Below are 18,149 nucleotides of genomic sequence, written 5' to 3'. Positions count from 1 at the left end.
AAAAATACTTTGAGCTAATTTTAATAATTTTTAATTGAAGGAATATTTTTATTCCAATTTGAATATTCAAGCTGTTCAAAAGTTAACACATTCTCAAAGTATTCATCGGTCTTTTCTTCCCATAAAATCTTTTTTTAGGCAGCCTGTGGCTTTTGGGGAGGGGGGCAAGTTTTTTTTTCTCGAGTTTGTTTTTCAGACCCAATTTAAGCAAATTTAGGCATATTTTGCTATTTATTTCTTTTTAAGTGCCTGCATGCTGCAGTCTAATCTCCATTCTTTTTATTGCTGTTTTATAGTCTACCATTATTGTTTGTTTCCTCTGCGTTTTCCTAAAAGCAGAAACAAAACACAAATTTCCCTGCTAGTCCTTTCTTGTGTGGTGGCAGGAGCTGGATTTGTGTGCGTGTCTCACGCTCAGTAACATATGTATTTCGTTGTTAGCACTGTTGTTATATCACATTAAATCTTAGGGATTCCAACAGAGCCTGGCTTCCCAGGCTGCAAAACAACTCGCAGGAGCCCAAGCAGCATCAAAATGTGCACACACCAGCAAGGAGAGAGTGAGTGCCATGCTTGAGGGGCAGGAGAGACACAGAGGGGTGCAGGGACCTGGTTCCTGCCTTCCCAAAGGCCTGGAGATGGTTCCTGTAGCCACAAGGCTCTTTGATTTATCCTCTCAACCTCAGTGCTCTCCCAGACCCCAGGGAAGGCTGGAGAGCAGCGGTGAGACAAGTGGAACAGCCCAGGAGTTCCTGTGGCCACTGAGGTGCGGCACAGGGCAAGGACTGCCTGTGCCAGGGGCAGCTGTGCCAGGGGAAGCCCTGGCTGGGCCAGCTGAGCCCCTGAGCCGCTGGCCACTGTGGCCATGGAGGGTGTGGCGGGGCTCTGACCCCACAGCTGTGCCTGCAGGGGCTCTGGGGCTGAGAGCTGCTGGTGGAGCTGGCTGTGGGATCCCAGCTCGCCTGGCCTTTCCTCGCAGGTGGGTGCAGCCACCCACTGTGGGCACACAGGTGAGTGTGAGGACCCAGGGGCTTTGCTGTGCTGCCCTGGCTGCCCAGGGCTCTGCTCACAGTGCACCAGCCAGGGGCTCTCTATTAGTGCTAAATGAGTGACCCTAATGTGTCCCTTAGTCATCTCCATGTCTGTTTTTAGGAATCAGAGACAGATGGGTTAGAGCTCTGAGATGTTTGGGGTGACCTTGGGGAGGCTCTAACTGCAACACAAAATTGCAAATGGTGAATGCAAGAAGCAGATTAAGAGTCTGGCACTGTGGCAAATCTCAAGACCTAGTCTTATGTTGCTATTTTTCCCCTATGGCAAACTTACAGATTTCACAATGACTTTGCTGTAGCAGTGACTTGAAAATTATAGTGAGTGAGTGTTCCCTTTTTAAATAATGGATTATGAGGCAAAGATTAATTTTTGCTCGATTTTCACACTAATTCAGTGCCTGGCTGCCAGCAGGAGCACAAAGAAGGACATGAATTCACAGTGGCTCTCCTCTCTTCCAGAGCTGTCACATGCTTTTGCTGGATGGGGCTGTTTGCAGTGGAGCCCTGTCACTCACGTCTGGTGCCTGCTGGACCGTGGGACTTTGACACCTCCTGGAACATCCTCTGGCTCTTGTCAGCAGTGAAGAGCTCGGCCCCTTCCCAGCCTGCCCAGGGCTGCTCTGAAGGAAACCACTCCTGCCGTGGGCAGAAGGTCACAAACAACAACCAGAGACAGCCAGCACTCTGCACTGCCAGGTACCTCTTGTTTTCCAGGCCAGTTGAAAAAGCAGGGCAGAGGGAGTGAGAGAGGGAAGGAAACAGAGAAAGACAGACAGCTGAGAAGAGGTGAGACCAGAAATGCTATGTCCCAGAGGCATTTATCAGCCCAAATGAAATGGAAACAGCGAAAGGGAAACACTGCTTTGCTTTTCTCAAAATTGTATTTCCAGTTGAATGAGTTGAAAAGAAAATATCCTTTCCTTTCCCTGCGATTTTGAGAGATCTCTTTGCTAAGTCTGCAGGCTTAATGGGAGAGACAAGGAGTATTTATTTTCTGTATACGTTGGTAATTTATGAGGTTGCTATAAATGCAGAGTTTATGGGAGTAAAATCAGGCCATGAAGTAAAAAGGATTTTATTCAAATATCCCAGCTTATTAATTCTTTCTAATTCTTCACAGAGGAGGAGATGAGTGAGGATGCACACACAGTTTACTGAATATTGAGAGGGACAAGATCCAGTAAAAGTAGCAAATGCAGGTATAATTTAAAAATAGAAAAAGATGAAAGATAAGTGAATTTTATTAGGGATTGAAATATAATTGAATTTTCCTTTTCCTATTTTGCCATCAAAGATGGCAGAAAGAAGTTTACCATTGTAAGAAAGGGTCTTGCATTGCTAACAAACCTGTGCAAAGTGGCTTTACCTTCCTGTGCAGCGGGGTGTGACTGAAGGGATGTAAATGCAGCTCTTATCTGTGCCACATGAAGGGGTGGAGAGGAGATTTAGAGCCTTGAAAAAGAAATAAGATGGCACAATAACTTTCACTGGGATTTAGTGCTCCACCAAGAGCAGAAATGGGGCAAACACGTCCTTCTGTATGAGTAGCATGAACTGTCTGTTCACTGAGTGTGCATCAGCCTGGCGGTGTGACGGGTTGCTGGCCTGACTTTATGCCCAGAAATGTCCAGGGTGAAGGGATGGGGAAAGGTCCCGTGAGGTGATGTGCTGGGAGATGCACAGGGAGATAGAGGTGCTGCTGGGGTGTCACAGAGTCCCAGGCTAAGATGCTGGATCTGAGAGCCCCCAGAGTTCTCAGAAACCTCTCCTTTCCAATGCTTGCTGGGAGAAGGGAGTCAGCAGAGCACGGACTTCAGCTGGCTGCGTGTCAGCAGGCTCTCCCTGGGCACACCAGGCTTCCCAGGGCTGCTTTCCCCTGAAGCTTGGACTGGAAAGGGAGAGCACAGCAGGTGTACTGAGTGAAGGTGTATTGGATCCCAGAATCACAAGGTTGGAAGAGACCTTCAAGACCATCGAGTCCAACCTGTTCCCTGACACCTCAACTGAACCATGGCACCGAGTGGCACATCCAGTCTGTTTTTAAACACATCCAGGGACGGTGACTGCACCACCTCCCCGGGCAGACAATTCCAGAATTGAACACAGGAGCAGCCTGTCAGGGGATGCTAGCCTCACAGAGCAATCATTTGCAGCCCTTCACCAAACCAAGTCCTTGCTATTTTGCTGACTTTGGAAAAATGCAAACGTCCCAAGGAGCACCTCCTGTCCTGGCAGACCCAGAGGCCCTGCCCTGCCTTTTCCCACACCCTCTCCAGGTTTGTACATGAGTGTGTTCAGGGTTTGGCAGCTGTGCTTAGGGTGTCTGCCTCCCCCTCAGCTGCCCCTCCGTCCTGGGACCAGTGTGCAAACAGAGCCCACTTCCTTCGTGGACTCCTTGCCTGGCTAAGTGGAGCTGCTGGCAGCAGCAGTCACCACCCAGTCCCCGGGCTAAATGGGATGGGAGGACAGGAGCTAGGATCCGTTTCCTCCCAGTAAACTGGAGAGGGAATTAAATTAGGAGGGGCTCTGTAGTCGAGGCAAATGGCACTAAATGAGAAAAAGGTCACTGTGATGGGTAACAGCCTCCTTTGCACCTTGGCATCTCCTGACCTTGTGTGTCCATCTGAGCCTCCAGCTCCTGTCTGGGGGGCTGAGCTGCGACCGCTGGCCCTGCCCTTGCAGCTCTGGCAGAGCCCACACCGAAGTGACGGCAGAGGAGCTGGAGGGATGACACGGAGCAGCTTCACAGGGCAGGAGGGACTGGAAGTCTGTGCTCAAACCATGGGACAGAGGGGTTTGAAGAGAGACTGGCTCTGGAGTTCCCAGTCCAGTGGCACTCCACGGGGGCTGGGCTGGGGCTGTGATGGCGAGATGAAATGAGATGAGATGATCTGCACTTCACACAGTGCAGGAGTGCAGGAGCAGTGCCACAGTTAGGGGAACTTTGGTGTCTTTTTTTGGAATGCATTTGATAGTTGAGGTGGCATCTGACCTCCTGCATTTGAGATCTGATGGCTCAGGGATCTCCAGCTAGAATATTGGCCATAAGTCCCTACTCTCTTATACAGAACTAGTGCCAGGCTCAGACAAGCCTCAGAGAAAGCTGGCTGTTCTGAGAAGCAATTCCCATTGTTGCATTCACTAAAACTTCTGGGCCCCTGAGGTATACAAGGGAGTGTCTGAGTTGTAAGTATCAAAAGAAATTAATTATTCTATATTATAATTAAGTCTTTTTTAATTTGCTGAATAATTGGAATTTTTCTTGCGTTACAATGCAGGTTTTCACATAGCCAGATAATCTGAAACTTTACAGGGATTTACCTGAGAAATTGCTCACATCCACAACTGTCTTTTGTCTTTTAAAGTAGTAAATAAGGGTTCTAAGGTGGCTGCAAGAAAGGCAGCTCTCTTTAAAAGAAGTCTGTCAAGCCCAACTTGTTCCTCAAAATGTATGCTTTGTAAAAGCCTTCAGAAAATGTTGGGTCGAACTGTTTTAGTGTTATTGTGAGGAAATCAATATTTCCCTGCAGCCTTTGCAGCCCCCAAATTGTAGCATGTTGTTTGTGCAGAAGAAGCTGAAAGTGAAACTGCCTAAAAATGAGAGTGAAGTAAACTGGCGTGTTTCTATAATTTGCTCTAGAAGTCCCCGAGGTAAACAAAACAACACACTTGAGCAGTCAAAACTGAAATATTCTCCTAATGCACACACCTGAATTGGAGGATGCTGGTGGCATTCTGGGAGGGGTTTTTGCTTTTCTTTCAGCCTTTGTCCTTCTTCCCTCCCCTTCCCCATCCCCCTGCTCCTCATGTGCCATACAGCAGTTCTTCCAGGCTTTGTCCTCCAGCAGGAGCACCAAGGAAGTCGTGCAAAATCCCTGTGCAAGAACAGCGCAGTCAATGAGTTGCCTGCAGTTCCACACCACTGGAGACGAGAGAACTTTTTGCACTGCTCTGACCAGGCAGCAGGCAGGGCAGCAGGCAGGGCAGCAGCAGCAGCTCCATGTGATGCAGGCGTTGGGACCCTGCCGCTGGCAGAGATGCAAGCAGCACTCCCAGGTGTTCCTGAGCCCTGCTCTGACCTCTCTCATGTGTCATGAGTGTGGCTTAAGGGCTCAAGGGTTGGGATTTGGACAGGTGATGCCAGGAGGAGCAGAGTTTATTGTCTTGGGTACTGTGGCTGTAGGCTGGTATTCGCTGTTGCTGAAACCCAGTTCAGAAAGGAGCCACATCGATTTTGTGAGTTTGGCTGGGACCTCTGCCAACAAAATTAAAAGGGAGACTCCAGGAGACACAGGGCTTGCTCACAGACACTCCAGTGGGGATGCAGCAGCTTTGCAATCCTGTGTGTTCACCTGTCTCAGGCAGAAAAAAAAGATGAAGCCAGTTTGTTTTTGAGAACAGGAGGAGATCAGGAGAGCAAAGGACCAGAGGAAAGCAAATGCTGTGCTGACTGGCAAAGAGGCTGCTTTCTTTGTGTTCTTTGTGCTTGACTGAAACATCTTCACAGGATTTTTTCCCTCTAATCTGGAAATAATTCTGATTTATTTTCAGCCTTCTATTAAGAGGAGTCATGCAGCAGCGGCTGGCTGGCGGCTGCGTGCGCGCGGACGCCTCGGTGTGCTTCCAAGGGGCTGCTGCCTTCCTCACTTGGCACTGCAGTCAATTATTGTGTTTTCAATTATATATAAAAGGCAATGATGGAGGTTTTCAGCTTTTATAGCACCACAAATCACAGAGTCCTTCTCTGTACACGCAGCAGTGCTGCCACAGTGCAGCACGGGGCATCACGGCTTCCCATGCAGGCTTGCAGGGGGAGCAGCACCATCAGGGACCCCCAAACTCCAAAAGGGACACTTGGGGAGGGCAAACCTTCACGGGCAGCTGCTCCTCTGCACGGTTCTTCAGCCAGCAGCCCCTGGCTGACAGACAGGGCCGGGCAGTGTGACCCCTGGGCTGTGCCATGGAAGGGCAGGAAGATCTATTTCTGTGTGCTTCACGTGGGCAGCAGAAAATCTGTATGGAGCTGTGCAGCTCGTGTGGGCAAGGAAGGGTTAAGGTGAGGCCATCATTGGTGAGAAGGGTCATGGCACAGAGGGACACTGGCTGCAGCACTTCTGGGGGTGTTCATTCTCTTGCCAGCTCAAAGTTGCTGGGTAGACCTGAAGCGAGTAGGCTGAGAAACTGTAGGGAACTGGGATCTCTTTCACAGAATGATCCTTTCATTGTACATAATTTCCTAACATCATTATTACTATTATTATTGTTGTTGTTGTTGTTTATATTTGCAAAGTTAGCCCTGGTATAAGGGGTTTGGACTGGCAGATCAGGAGTGTTTGCCTTTGAGAGCAGGCACTACAAGGAAAAAGCCAAGGATGTAATAGAGCATGAACAATCCTCCTCAGCAGCCAGAAGATGCCAGCTACCATCCAGGGATCTGAAAAGGACTCACCACTGTCAGGTTTGGTCTTGACTTTGGCATGTGGGTACCTAAATGCTCATTTAAGTGCCCCAAAATGGTCTGGTGCAAGGGCAGCAGTGGCACTTGTCAGCTTCTCCCGCTGCCTTTACTAGAAGAGATACTAGCCAGGCCATTTGTATTCTGCTCTGCTGGCGGGGAGGGGGTGTCTGAATGCATCACAGGCTGCGTTTCACCTCTGGCAGATTGGTGGTAACCCAGCAGTCAGGTCCAGGAGAGCGAGGCTGTGAGAGGCTGAGCGGGCAGGAGCAGAAATCCAATCATTGCCACATAGAGTGAGCAGGAACACTTGAATTCTGAGACTCCAGTGAGAAAGCAAGAGAGAAAAATAAACAGAACCCTTCAGCTAAACTGGATATATTGACTGCAGTACAAACTGGAGGAGGAGAAGTGATCCTGGTGACTGGGTGGAGATATTTGGAATGGTCCTGTTTCACCCAGAACACACCCTGGACCCCTGTGCTCCTTTGCATGGAAAGGATACAGGCAAGGAGGATCCTCCCATGATAAAGAAAGCTGTTAATTCAGGGAGACAGGGACCAGAGGGACCACGGAGAGACTCAGTTAACTGCAGCTGGCTACCAGTGAAGGCTGGGTTTGAGCCTAAACTGAAAAAAAAAAAAAAAAAGCCATTCCTAGGAAATGGCTCCTGGTGTATGTGCTGCACTGCTGCTGGGGGATAATGAACTAATGAACTGGCATTCAGAATTTGCTGGATGTCAGGAATGACTGTGGGCCCTGGGAATGCTGCTGACATAAAATAGGGGCAGGGGAAGGATGTGCCAGGAGGACTGGAAGGATCCTCTGGAAAGAAAAGGAACTTAGAGGTTCTTAGGCACAGCAATAGGTACCAGCAATAATTCAATAATTGCTTTCATGGATCAAGGTCCAGAGGACAAACAAACCCAAAGCTGTGGAGGAGGAGAGGGCCCTTGACTGTCCTGCAGTCTGTGGCTCTCTGCCCGCAGGAAGGCAGAGGGTATCCTGTCTGGACTGGATAAATCTTGGAAATGGCATTTGAAGTAGACATGAAATAGGGTTTGGAGGGAGCTAGAGCCCGGGAGAAGATCTGGCGAGATGGAATATAAAATCCATTAGTGTCTTAATGCATAAATTGGCAGAACTGTACAACAGCAATGAAAAACAAGCTACTGGGAGCCCAAACTGTTATTAGATTCTGGTGCCTGAGTGACTATTGAAATTGGTATTCTGCAAGAGTCAGGGTGCCCATAAGGTGCCCCAACAGACACAGGTGTACAGGGCTCTCCTCTGGTGCAGGGAGAGTCTCAGCTCTGCCCCCACACACACACCCCAGTGCAAAGTGCTTGCTGGAGAGTGTGCCTGAGGGGATTTGTATTCAGCATCATGTACAGGATAAAAAATGGGCTTTTCAGCAGCCTGTTTCTTAAACAAAACAGGTGAGGTTAGATCTGACTAACTGTGCAAGTATAATACAGGAATAGAAAGACTCATAATTACCTTGCCTACAAAATGATGTTTTCCTGTAAAGGCTCCTGAAATAGTCAAAAGAGCTCGGGATGAGGGTCAGTTACCTTTCTGCAAGTATAAGCTTGAGATAAGTTGGAGTATGGGAAGATTAATGCCTTTGCTTTAATAGCAGGACTTGATCCAAGACTGCAGGAAGGCTGTAAGTACCCAAGCGAGCCCAGAAAGCCTGGTGGATCAAGGAGTGCCAGTGCAATGACCCAGGCTGTGTCATTCCCCTGTGGGGCTGGTATTAAAGGGAAATAGAAAGATGCCTCTGACTGTGGATTTCAGAGCATTAAATGCTGTAACTCTGCAAACATCACCTCTTCTTGTTGAAATGCCAGAAATTACGGCTGCAGTCGTACAAGGAACTAAGTGGTTTTTGGCCATAGATCTAGCAAATGCATTTTTCTTTAGCTCTTTAGCAGAGAAATGTTGGTAAAAGTTTGGGGTTTACAGTTCTGGAGGGGAAAAATATATTTCCCTTGAGTTCCTCAAGGATTTCACAAGCTCCTGTGATCTGTCACATACACATCACCCAAAGGTGGGAGAAATTAGCCTGCAGGAAGTGTGTGACATCAGATGTGGCTCACACCTGAACTGGGTAGATTCTGAAGAACAAGTGTGTCAGCAGACTGGAAGATTTGGCTACAGTCCAGGAGGAAGGATTGAACGTCAACAGACAAAAGGTTCAATTAGTGCAACAAGAGGTAAAATATTTAGGAGCAGTGCAAGGTATTGAAGGCCAGGCTCCTGATAAACAGAGAGTGGAATTAATTCCAAAGCTGCCCAGCCCCACTGCTCTGCCTGGCTAGGAGCACTGTACGGCACATTTAATTGTATGCAGGATTTTATTCTGATGTTCACTGAAGTGAGTCATCCTCCAGCTAAGCTTTTAGAGAAAACCAGGCAATGGGAGCAGGGTGTAGGAAAGCAGGCAGCTCAGTCAAGCTGAAGCTAGCCTAGCCCGAGCTGCAGTGCTGGGCTGTCTGGACCCAGGAAGCTCCTCGTGTATGGTTTGCCTCTGTCAGCCAGGAAAAAAAAGTGCCAATTTGGCACAAAAAGAAAGATACCATGTTCCAGGCTATTGTCTGTGCATCTCAAATCTTATTGACACCGCAACTCCTTGTCAAAAGGAATGAGTATATTTAGTCTGGAAATCAGAAAAATTGGATTATCTCGTTGGAGGGCGGCCAGTGGCACAACATCCTAGTCATGCTTCCTTGAAATGCAGCGTGTTCAAGACAGCACAGGATGGTCCTGTGGAGCTCTGGGCTGGCACACAGCCCTTGCTGGGTGACTGGGAGAGGGAGGGCTGCAGCAGGACACGAGGCACGAGCAGCTCTGTGCTCCAGTGGGGCAGGGTGCTGAACGTGGGTCGGATACTGCAGCCTCCTGATGTGCAGTGGCCCGTGCAGGTTTAATTGCCTCTGTCAGAATACATCCACGTGAAGCAGAAATGTGCTTTCCAGGTGGCTCGGGCTGGTGCAGAGCGAGGCTGGCACAAGATGTGCTCCAGTGCGTGCAGAGAGGAGCAGGAGGCAGCGGGGCAGGGCTCACCTCGCTCACTACAAGTGGCAGCAGTCCCACAGGCATTGTCAGCTGTGCTTCCCCACGGGCTCAGCAAACCAGGAGGAAGGATTTCATTTTGCTGAACAAGTTTTTTGCCCGTCTACTTACAAAGCAGCAACTGCACAGAGCAGAATGGCCACAAACCTCAGGATGGGAAGAATTTAGCTCCTAAAGGAAGCTTTAAGGAGGTCAGTACAGGTGAATGGCAAAAAGTAGGATGTGGTGTTCCCATCTGAATGACTCCACAAACAGCTACAGCCGGCCATGATTCTGCTCCTTTTAAGACCTTGACATGAGTCATATCTCAGTCTGAGAGCATTGGTGGTTAAAAACTTCCTTATCAGATGAATAGCAACTGAAGGCTCTCACAGATTAATGAATGAAAGGATCTGACAAACGACTGCAGGATAATCAACAAATAGCTGAGCAATTAGGGCAAAATGTTCATAGAATAGATAAAAGGCAGAAAATGGTAAATAATCAACATGAAGAATGGCGAGCAGGGGTTCAGGTAGTATATCATGGGCTCCCAGCAAAGAGCACACCTGGGGCTGTGAGTGGGAGGGATCTGGCACTAGCACAAATAAAGGCATTTCCATTGTTTATTAGTTCAAGTAAGTTCTGACAATGTCAGGCAGCTTCATCAATCACAGCCAAAGCTTTGGAAAGGAGAGAAACACTAAGCCATAAGAAAAGTTGTCTTTACTTTCCAGGTGACAGAAAGGAGTGAGCGTTAACCATCACTGGAGCTGGATCAGCACAGAAACGTGGAGCTGCTGTGGTGGGTCAGAACAGCTCTTCCAGCTGTCTTGTACGTGAATATTGCTGAAGCTGGGCACGTGGTTGAGCGGTGTTGGGGACTTTTTGTTCTGCCCACCGTGTCAGTCTGCATGCAGTGGTGGTGCCTGTTTCACACTGGAGCTGTCAGGTATTGTAAATGCAGGTGAACCTGGTGGGAAGAAATGCTGATGTGTGACTCCAGCTCAGGAGGCTGAATGATTTCTTTATTAGAACTATGCTATAATGCCTTAATATACTATTTAAAGGAGATACTAAAACTACAAACCTACTTGTTCTAACTGCCATATCTACCTCCTCACAACTCGTGCCCCTCTCTGAGAGTGCTGCCACAGGTGGATTGGATTGGCCATCAGCTCAAACAATCCTCACCAGAACCTAACCAAGCAATCACCCCAGGTGAACAATTCTCCAAACACATTCCACATGGGAAAAACAAGGAGCAGAAGTAGAAATTATTTTCTCTTTCTTCTCTCTGTGCTCCTCTATGAAAAATCCTGAGAGAGAAGAATGTGCCTGCCACAGTCAGGGATGTTCCCTGAGATGCCCACGTCCCCTCCTCAGGGGTTTCCCCCTCTCCTGCAGGCAGGGTGGCTGCTCAGTGGGATAAAGGCTGTTTGCAGCCTTGCTGCAGTGGGTGCTGGGCAGCAGCGTGGGCTGGGGTGGAGCTCTCTCATCCCTGAGGTGTCCGAGCTCCCCATCATCCACAGCTGGATATGTTCAGGGATGGCTTAGAGCTGCATCAGCCCCACTTTCCCAGAGCCACTCGTGCTTTGCTGTGGCTGGAAGGAAAACACCCGCTCACCCAGCAGTTTGAAAGCCCTTATGTTTTATTTCCTTTTCCCTCCGTTTGGCAGCCCCATCCAGTTTAATTTAAAAGTATTGTGTTCCCCCTTTCCTGAGAGGCCAGCGTGTGTCTAGCAGGCAGTGTAGACACAGCCATGCACTATTGTTCCTGTCACCTCTAATCACACAGCCATCACCATCGTGCTGAGTCCCTTCCTCCCATCTGCATTCCCCTGGATCACATCCTCCCTCACCCCTCCATCTTCTGCCCTCCCCAGCCCGTGCAAGCAATCCAGCAGCTGAAAAGGGAGAGCTGCCTTGTTATGGTGGAGGGTCTTTTTCCTGTCAGAGGAACTTGTTTCTTCTGCCATGAGCTAGGATCTCTTGAGAGAAATCAAGCTGAAAACGTCTTTGAGCAGCCTCTTCTGTTCTGCCCTCCTGGTGCCGGTTGAAAATGAGAAGAAAAGGGTGGGGGGGGAAGATTAAAAAAAATAAAGAAAAGAAAAGAAAAAGATCTTCAAAAGGGAAGACTGTTCCAGAGCCCAAACAATCAATGGGACAATAGGAGATGAGGATTGCAGCTCTGCTCCATCCCTGGGAGCTGGGCTCTGAACTGGCCTGGGCGATGAGCTGAAAAGCTCCCTGCTCAGCTGCAGACAAAGCCTGGGCAGAGGGCAGAGGTAAAACCAGCTGGGACCTGGCCCTCTAATCAGGCCCACGCCGAGGGCTGGTGGCACTGCCCGGTGCTGGTGACACGGGGCAGGAGGGCAGCGTGACCCCAGCCCAGCTGAGCACACAGTGCCCGGTGCTGCCTGCTCCATTCCATAAACCCCACTGATGGCTTTAATAAAGACACCTCACACTTCCCCAGTTTCATGTGTGACCTCTTTCTGTTTGCTACCGAAAACACACAGGAAGAGAGTCAAGGATCATTAGCTGACGAGGCAAAACTGCCTCTTCCCTTGTGCTTCTATTTTTCTCGTGAGTATCAGCTGCTTGGGAGGCAGAGGCTGCTTGCAATCCTTCCTGTGTCCAGGACAGGCTTCTGTGGAGCTTGGGAACAAATGATAACAGGATTGCTGCAGCTTGGGCAGCTCCAGCCTGCAGCCTCCTCCTGCCATAGCGCCTTTCCTGCCCGGAGGCTGACTCAGTGGGCCCCAGAGAATCTGCAGGGTCTGGGTGATGCTGTCAGCCCATCCCTTCCCAAATTCTTGGCAAGGAAGAAGGATTTGCAGACACCAGGGACCAGAAGAAATCCATTACCACCCCTCAGTGAACCTCCTGAGGGTCCCTGGCTGTGCTGCACAAGCCAAGGGGCTTTGGCTTCTGAAGAAGGTCATGTGCCTCAGCAGGGAAGAAAACAGATGGATCTCTACCTCTGTAATTTTTTTTCTAGGCAGGCTAAAGAAAACTCGATAGAAAAAATGTATGCTTTGAAACCTAAAGAGTCAAGGGTCCATTTGGTAGATTTTCTTTTAAGTTTTGAGCTTTCTGGGGGTTATTTTATTATTTTATTTGGTGGTTGGATTATTTTTTTTCTTTTTTTCTTTTTTTCTTTTTTTTTTTTTTTTTTTTTTTTTTTTTTTTTTTGCATTAGAAATCGTGTCAGTTGTCAAACACGACTCCAGATAGATTTGGTTTTTTATGTCTAGCTTTCAACATCCTCAAAGGCATCTAATTTTTCAGGACATACTGAATATCTGCACTTACAGAAAGCAAGCCTCGAGTGGAACTCCCCTGAAAGCCAGGCACCGGGAAGCCAAGATTGGTTTTCAGAAAGTAAGTGGTTTTCATTTTTCGGCTTCTCAAGGACTCTTTCAAGGGCCAAGCAGATGGCTGGGAGATCTACAGAATGGAAACCTGCAGTTCTGATGGGGACACAGAAGTGTGTGTGGAGGGGGTTGTTTGTTTGGGGTTTCTTTTAGCTAAATTGCCTTTTTGTTTGGCAGCAATTTACACTATTTATGCAGCTGGGATGCCAGTGCATTTTTGTGTGGACTCTCCCTTTTCAACAAAGGACTGAGAAAATTGCCACACTAATTCTAGGGGCTTCCCAGCAGCTCTGAGGCATAACCAGAAGAGCGATTTCCAACTCAAAAATACAAAGGCAAGCAACAGAAGAAAAGCACGGTTCAGTTCCAGAAGCAGCTGTGGCTCCATTCTCAGGGACGTGGTGGGTATGTGTTGAAGACCAGGCTGGCCTCAGCTGGTTTGTCAGGAGCACTGGGGCTGTGCTGGCCTTTTGGCAGTGGTGACCTGCCTGGGAGAGGCTCCTTGTCCCCAGGGTGTGAGGGCTGTGGCACAGGGAGGCAGTGGCAGCCCAGGGCACAGGTGTCCCCATGTCCCCAACCCTGAGCCTGCCTGGCCCCAGGGCCTGGCAGACCTTCCATGGGTTTGTACCTCGCCAAAATTAGGCTAATATCTTATTTCTAAGTGGCTAATTTCTTATTCATTATTCTAATTTAGGCTAATTTCTTATTTCACATCATTCCCAGGATGATTCTCTGGAGCCTGCCTGGACACGTTCCTGTGTGAGGAACCCGGTCAGGAACCCACCCATGTGAGGCCAGAGAGCACCAGGATTCCCCAAAGGAGGCACAGGAATCCCTGCAAGGAGCCTCTGAACCCTGCTAAGGGCACACAGAGCTCAGGGCTGGAGAACTGACTCCTCTCTTGCCATCTGGGCTCAGCAAACTGCCTGGTGGCATGAAGAAACAGTGCTGATCTTGCACCTGCGCAGGGAAACTGAGGCATAGGCTTGGGGTGGTGCCTTCCCTGGGGAGCGCCAGGTATTCCCCAGGAGCAGGGCTTCCACTGGAGCAGGGCACACACACCCCCTCATGTTTGCATCTATTTGCTGTGTGGCTGTCCCACTCGTTTTCCTTGCTAGCCTGTCACAACCATTACTAAAATATGCTTATCTCATATATGCAAATAGCAGGATATTTATAAGATTCTTTGAAATTTCCATAATTGTGCTGTTAAAAAAAACAAATCTCTTTGCTTATCTCACAAAGTGTTGTAACCACAGTGTTACTTTTATTGAAATCCAAAAATCACTCAGCAAAATAAGAATAGTTAGAAAACTGTCAGGTTTTTATATTTTTGAAATAGAAGGGAAAGAAAGTGAGCAAACCAGGCTTTATTATTTTAAATTAGAAACTTTAATGCTCACCAAAAAGGATATAAACTGTAAATGTATTTTAGCAGTTCCTAGAGAAAAAGAGAGAGGTTTTAATAATAACACTGTGTGCTCCTATATCATTTTCATTAGAAAAATCTTGGAGCACTTTCAGCTTATTAAAGAATGGAATGCCTCAGAAGGCTCTCGGGAGGTACTACAGAGAAGTGAAGTAACAAATATAAATCCACATTATTCTCCATCCTGTGATTCCCTGGAGCTCCCCAGCCACGTTGGGATGCACAGCTCCTGTCTCCCCTGGCAGGGACAGGAGCTGCCCGTGGCACTGCCCTGTGCTCCCAGCTGCTCATTCTGTGGGTGAGGGAACCAACACATGGGAGGATCTCCCCAAATCGTGTGTCTGCCCTGGGGGAAACACCGCGAGCTCTGCAGGGATTGCTGTGCCTCCTCTGGGGAATCCTGGTGCTCCCTGGCCTCACATGAGTGGGTTCCTCACACAGGAACGTGTCCAGGCAGGCTCCAGTGAACCATCCTGGGGGAGGGCAGAAAAATAAGATATTAGCCTAAATTTAGCGAGAGTCATAAAATGTTCACTGGAGCAACAAAAGGAGGAAGAGAGTCTGTAAAGGTAGGGGGTATTCCCTGGTCTGATGAAGAAAATAATATTAAAAACTCCCCAGTGTTTAATTTCAGGAAATACAATAGACCGAGCGAGTGCCCAGAAGAGGAACAGCATGTTAACATATCTTAGATAAACAGGAGCCAAGTTGTTACCCTGACAGGAAAACGAGAGAGCCCATCAATGCAATGGGGGAGAATAATAAATTAAAAACCAGATGGTTCAAAGATGTGATTGCGTCTTCAGCTTCAGCAGGAAGAAAGAAGGGGAATGCATATGTATTGCAGGCAGGCCATGAACACAAAAGCTTGGAAAAAACACAAGAACAGGAGAGGCAGGCTCATCAGAATGGAATTAATTAAAAGAGCAGGACCTCAAGTTATTTTAGGTCCCAGTGGTAGAAACACCAGAATTCCAAGCTCCATTCTTCATTTACACATAAAGTTTCCTATTTCATCCATGCTCAAAAAAGGACCTCTTCCTTTCTGAGCTAGATAGTGAGTCAAGGCAGATGGGAATTATTCTGAGCTTGGAGAAAACAAAGAAGCACAAATTAATGGCTTACTGGCAGAAAGGCAGTTTAAAGCACTTTGCCAAAGCACATTTTATTCCTACCCTTATCCTACATAGATATTTTTTCCTTTAATTCTGCTCAGCACAGAAATGCATGACTAAGCAGAGATACATATCTGCATTGTGCATAGGCTGGAGGGGGCATTAAAACAGGCAAAAAGCAGACAAAAGGAAGGGGGAGAGTCTGCAGTGGCTGGTGCAATGACTTAACAACTTGCTGCATGTCGTTCAGCACACAGAAAATAGAACAACCCCATCTTGCCAGCCTGAACTCTCTCATCCCATCATTTCTGTGTGGGTTTATGTGCATCTGCCTGCATTCTGTCACACATATATGGACATATGTGCATGCACACCCATCCCTGAGTGTTCCACATGCACAGGCACTCATTGGGAGTGGAGGAGTCCTCGTGGCCGTGGGCACCTTGGCCAAAATCCCACTTCTGCCATAACAGGAAGTTGTGACACTGGCTTCAGAAGGGGCAGGGTTTCACTCCAGCCTCCTTTGCAGCAGTAAAGCTTTAAATCTGCAGCAAGGCCCTCCCTGCCCCGGATTATATTCAACCATCTCTGTGAGAAGTCTGGAAATTGTTTAACTGTGCAAGTTTATCATGCATAAACAATTTAAGTTATGATACCGGTAATATTTCAGTCTTAATTTGGTGAAATGATGGAGGCAGAAGCTCAAACTGCACTTGTGTTTGAATAGTGCTGATTCTTCCATAACTATTAACTTTCACGACCTCAATTTGATATCCCCTGGGAACAGATTCCCTCTGTTAGGGTGTTAGAAACAGGAGATCAGGAGGTGGAGGTTCAGTTCTTGCCATGAGATTTTCAGCCGCTTTCTTAAATTCTTGTCACCTCTTTTCCCCTTGTGTAAAATTAGGATAATGACATTTTTTCATATGACAGTAGCTTAAAGCGTTCATGTCTGAAATGCTCTGGTGGAAGGTGTTACACACTTCAGAGATTACTGTTTATTGCCACAATTGCTACTACTGATATTTCTGAGAGTTTCACTCTCATGTATGCAATAAGGGCAAAATATTATGAACATTTTGCCTGATTTTTAACTTAAAACCCATTTTGTTCTGAATTAATTCATTTGAATAGAATTATTCCTGAACTACATCAACTGGGGACCAGCTGCTGACCCCAAGTGTTTAAGAACTCCAGATAATCACTGATGAAAAGAGACAAAAATACATTTTATCTAAGAAGTATCTAATGTTGTGATAGAAACTGAAATTAAAGTATAATCCAGAGAGAGAGAGAGAGAGAGGGAGAGAGAATATTCTTTAATTAAAATCAGCTACCTCAAAGATGGATTTTCTCAAGAGTGAAATTTGCACTGTGCTGAAGGCTTTCCACTTAAATCCTTGATGATGCAAGGAAAAAGAATTCTCAGGGAGTAATATTGGCATTAGCAGATAGCCACATGCCACTGCACTATAAGGAAAAATCTGCAAAGAAAAAGATGTATGGCAAATAGAATGGAAAGATGCACAAAGCAGGAAACTCCTGAAACACAAACACATGATTGTTCAGCAGCAAACGAATAGTTTGGCAGAGAAAGGGACATGAGATAGAGGCTTGAAGATGGAGGAAGAAAAATAAACCCAGAGGCAGCAGAGATCAATGAAAACAATGGGCACTTTCAGTCAGGAGATATGTTTAAAAGGCTGAAACAGGGCTTTAGATAACGTGTTCAGGAGGATCCATGGCCCTCCCACCACCCCCGTGGCAATTCCTGGTCCCAGGCGAGCACAGGTGGGCTCAAGGCATGGAGATGGTGTGGAGCCACCATGGGAGCAGCAGGTGAGAGCCAGCATCCCCTTGGGGCAGTCCTGGGGGATGTCCTTCCCCACCTGGAGAGCTGCCGCTGCTGCTGCTGCTGCTGCTGCTGCTGATGATGATGTTGATGATGATGATGATGTTGATGCTGATGATGATGATGATGCTGATGATGATGATGGCAGCTGTGCTGGAGGGGAACACTTCCAATGGTGCCTTGTTGGGAATCCTGCTCCCTTCCCGGGTTAGCTGCCATCACAGATGGCTTCCTGCAGCACAGAGAGGGCTCGTGGCCAGGCAGTGTGCTGGTTCACTCTGGAACTGGCCCTGTGGCAGTACTACCTTGCAGGAACACCCATTCACCAGCATTTATTTCGTGGTGCGCAGCAGAGGAGGTTGGAGCAGCTACTTCACGCTGCTTTCCTCACACATGCAAATCTCTCTTGCAGGAATCTTGTCTAACAGCCAGGTGGGCTCTGTGAGAAGTGGTTCTGCAGCAGTGAGGAAAATATGTATCTTTTTTTTTTTAATCTTATTTTTTCCCTTATTTTTCAAAAAAAAAAAAAAAAAAAAAAAAAAGGGAAATGGACAGGGTGTGGGCAGCAGCAGAGCACCCTCCCTGTGCCCAGGGCACCTTATTGCCAGGGAGAGGAGAGGATACACAGAGCTCCAGTGCCTGTGAATACCTCACAGCTCTGCTCTGTGTGATGCGAATGTTTTTGTAGAAAGAGCCTAAACCCAAATTGTTAGTCTAATATTGGCCACGATATTGCAGCCAGGCAGGATGGGATATGTAGCAGGGGACATTTTAATGTGTCAGATTAAAAAACCTCTGCAAATCTTGGC

The 18,149-nt window shown here is 47.7% G+C and overlaps 1 long non-coding RNA gene across 3 annotated transcripts; it reads left to right on the top strand.

Moving 5' to 3' along the window:
* Positions 1 to 1,144: 1,144 nt before the first annotated feature.
* LOC137482299 (uncharacterized) lies at positions 1,145 to 13,334 on the top strand. Of its 3 annotated transcripts, none has more exons than XR_011003988.1 (5): positions 1,209 to 1,235; positions 1,465 to 2,251; positions 10,302 to 10,373; positions 12,825 to 12,951; positions 13,122 to 13,334. It is a non-coding gene; the product is annotated as an uncharacterized lncRNA (long non-coding RNA). The 3 variants fall into 3 exon arrangements; XR_011003989.1 differs by having other exon boundaries at positions 1,462 to 2,251; XR_011003987.1 differs by lacking the exon at positions 1,465 to 2,251 and having other exon boundaries at positions 1,145 to 1,235.
* Positions 13,335 to 18,149: the final 4,815 nt, after the last annotated feature.

The sequence above is a fragment of the Anomalospiza imberbis genome, chromosome 14, assembly GCF_031753505.1.
Source record: "Anomalospiza imberbis isolate Cuckoo-Finch-1a 21T00152 chromosome 14, ASM3175350v1, whole genome shotgun sequence".
Lineage (NCBI taxonomy): Eukaryota > Metazoa > Chordata > Aves > Passeriformes > Viduidae > Anomalospiza > Anomalospiza imberbis.
Note: the sequence above shows the minus strand (reverse complement) of the source record. Positions and strands in the feature narration are given on the sequence as shown.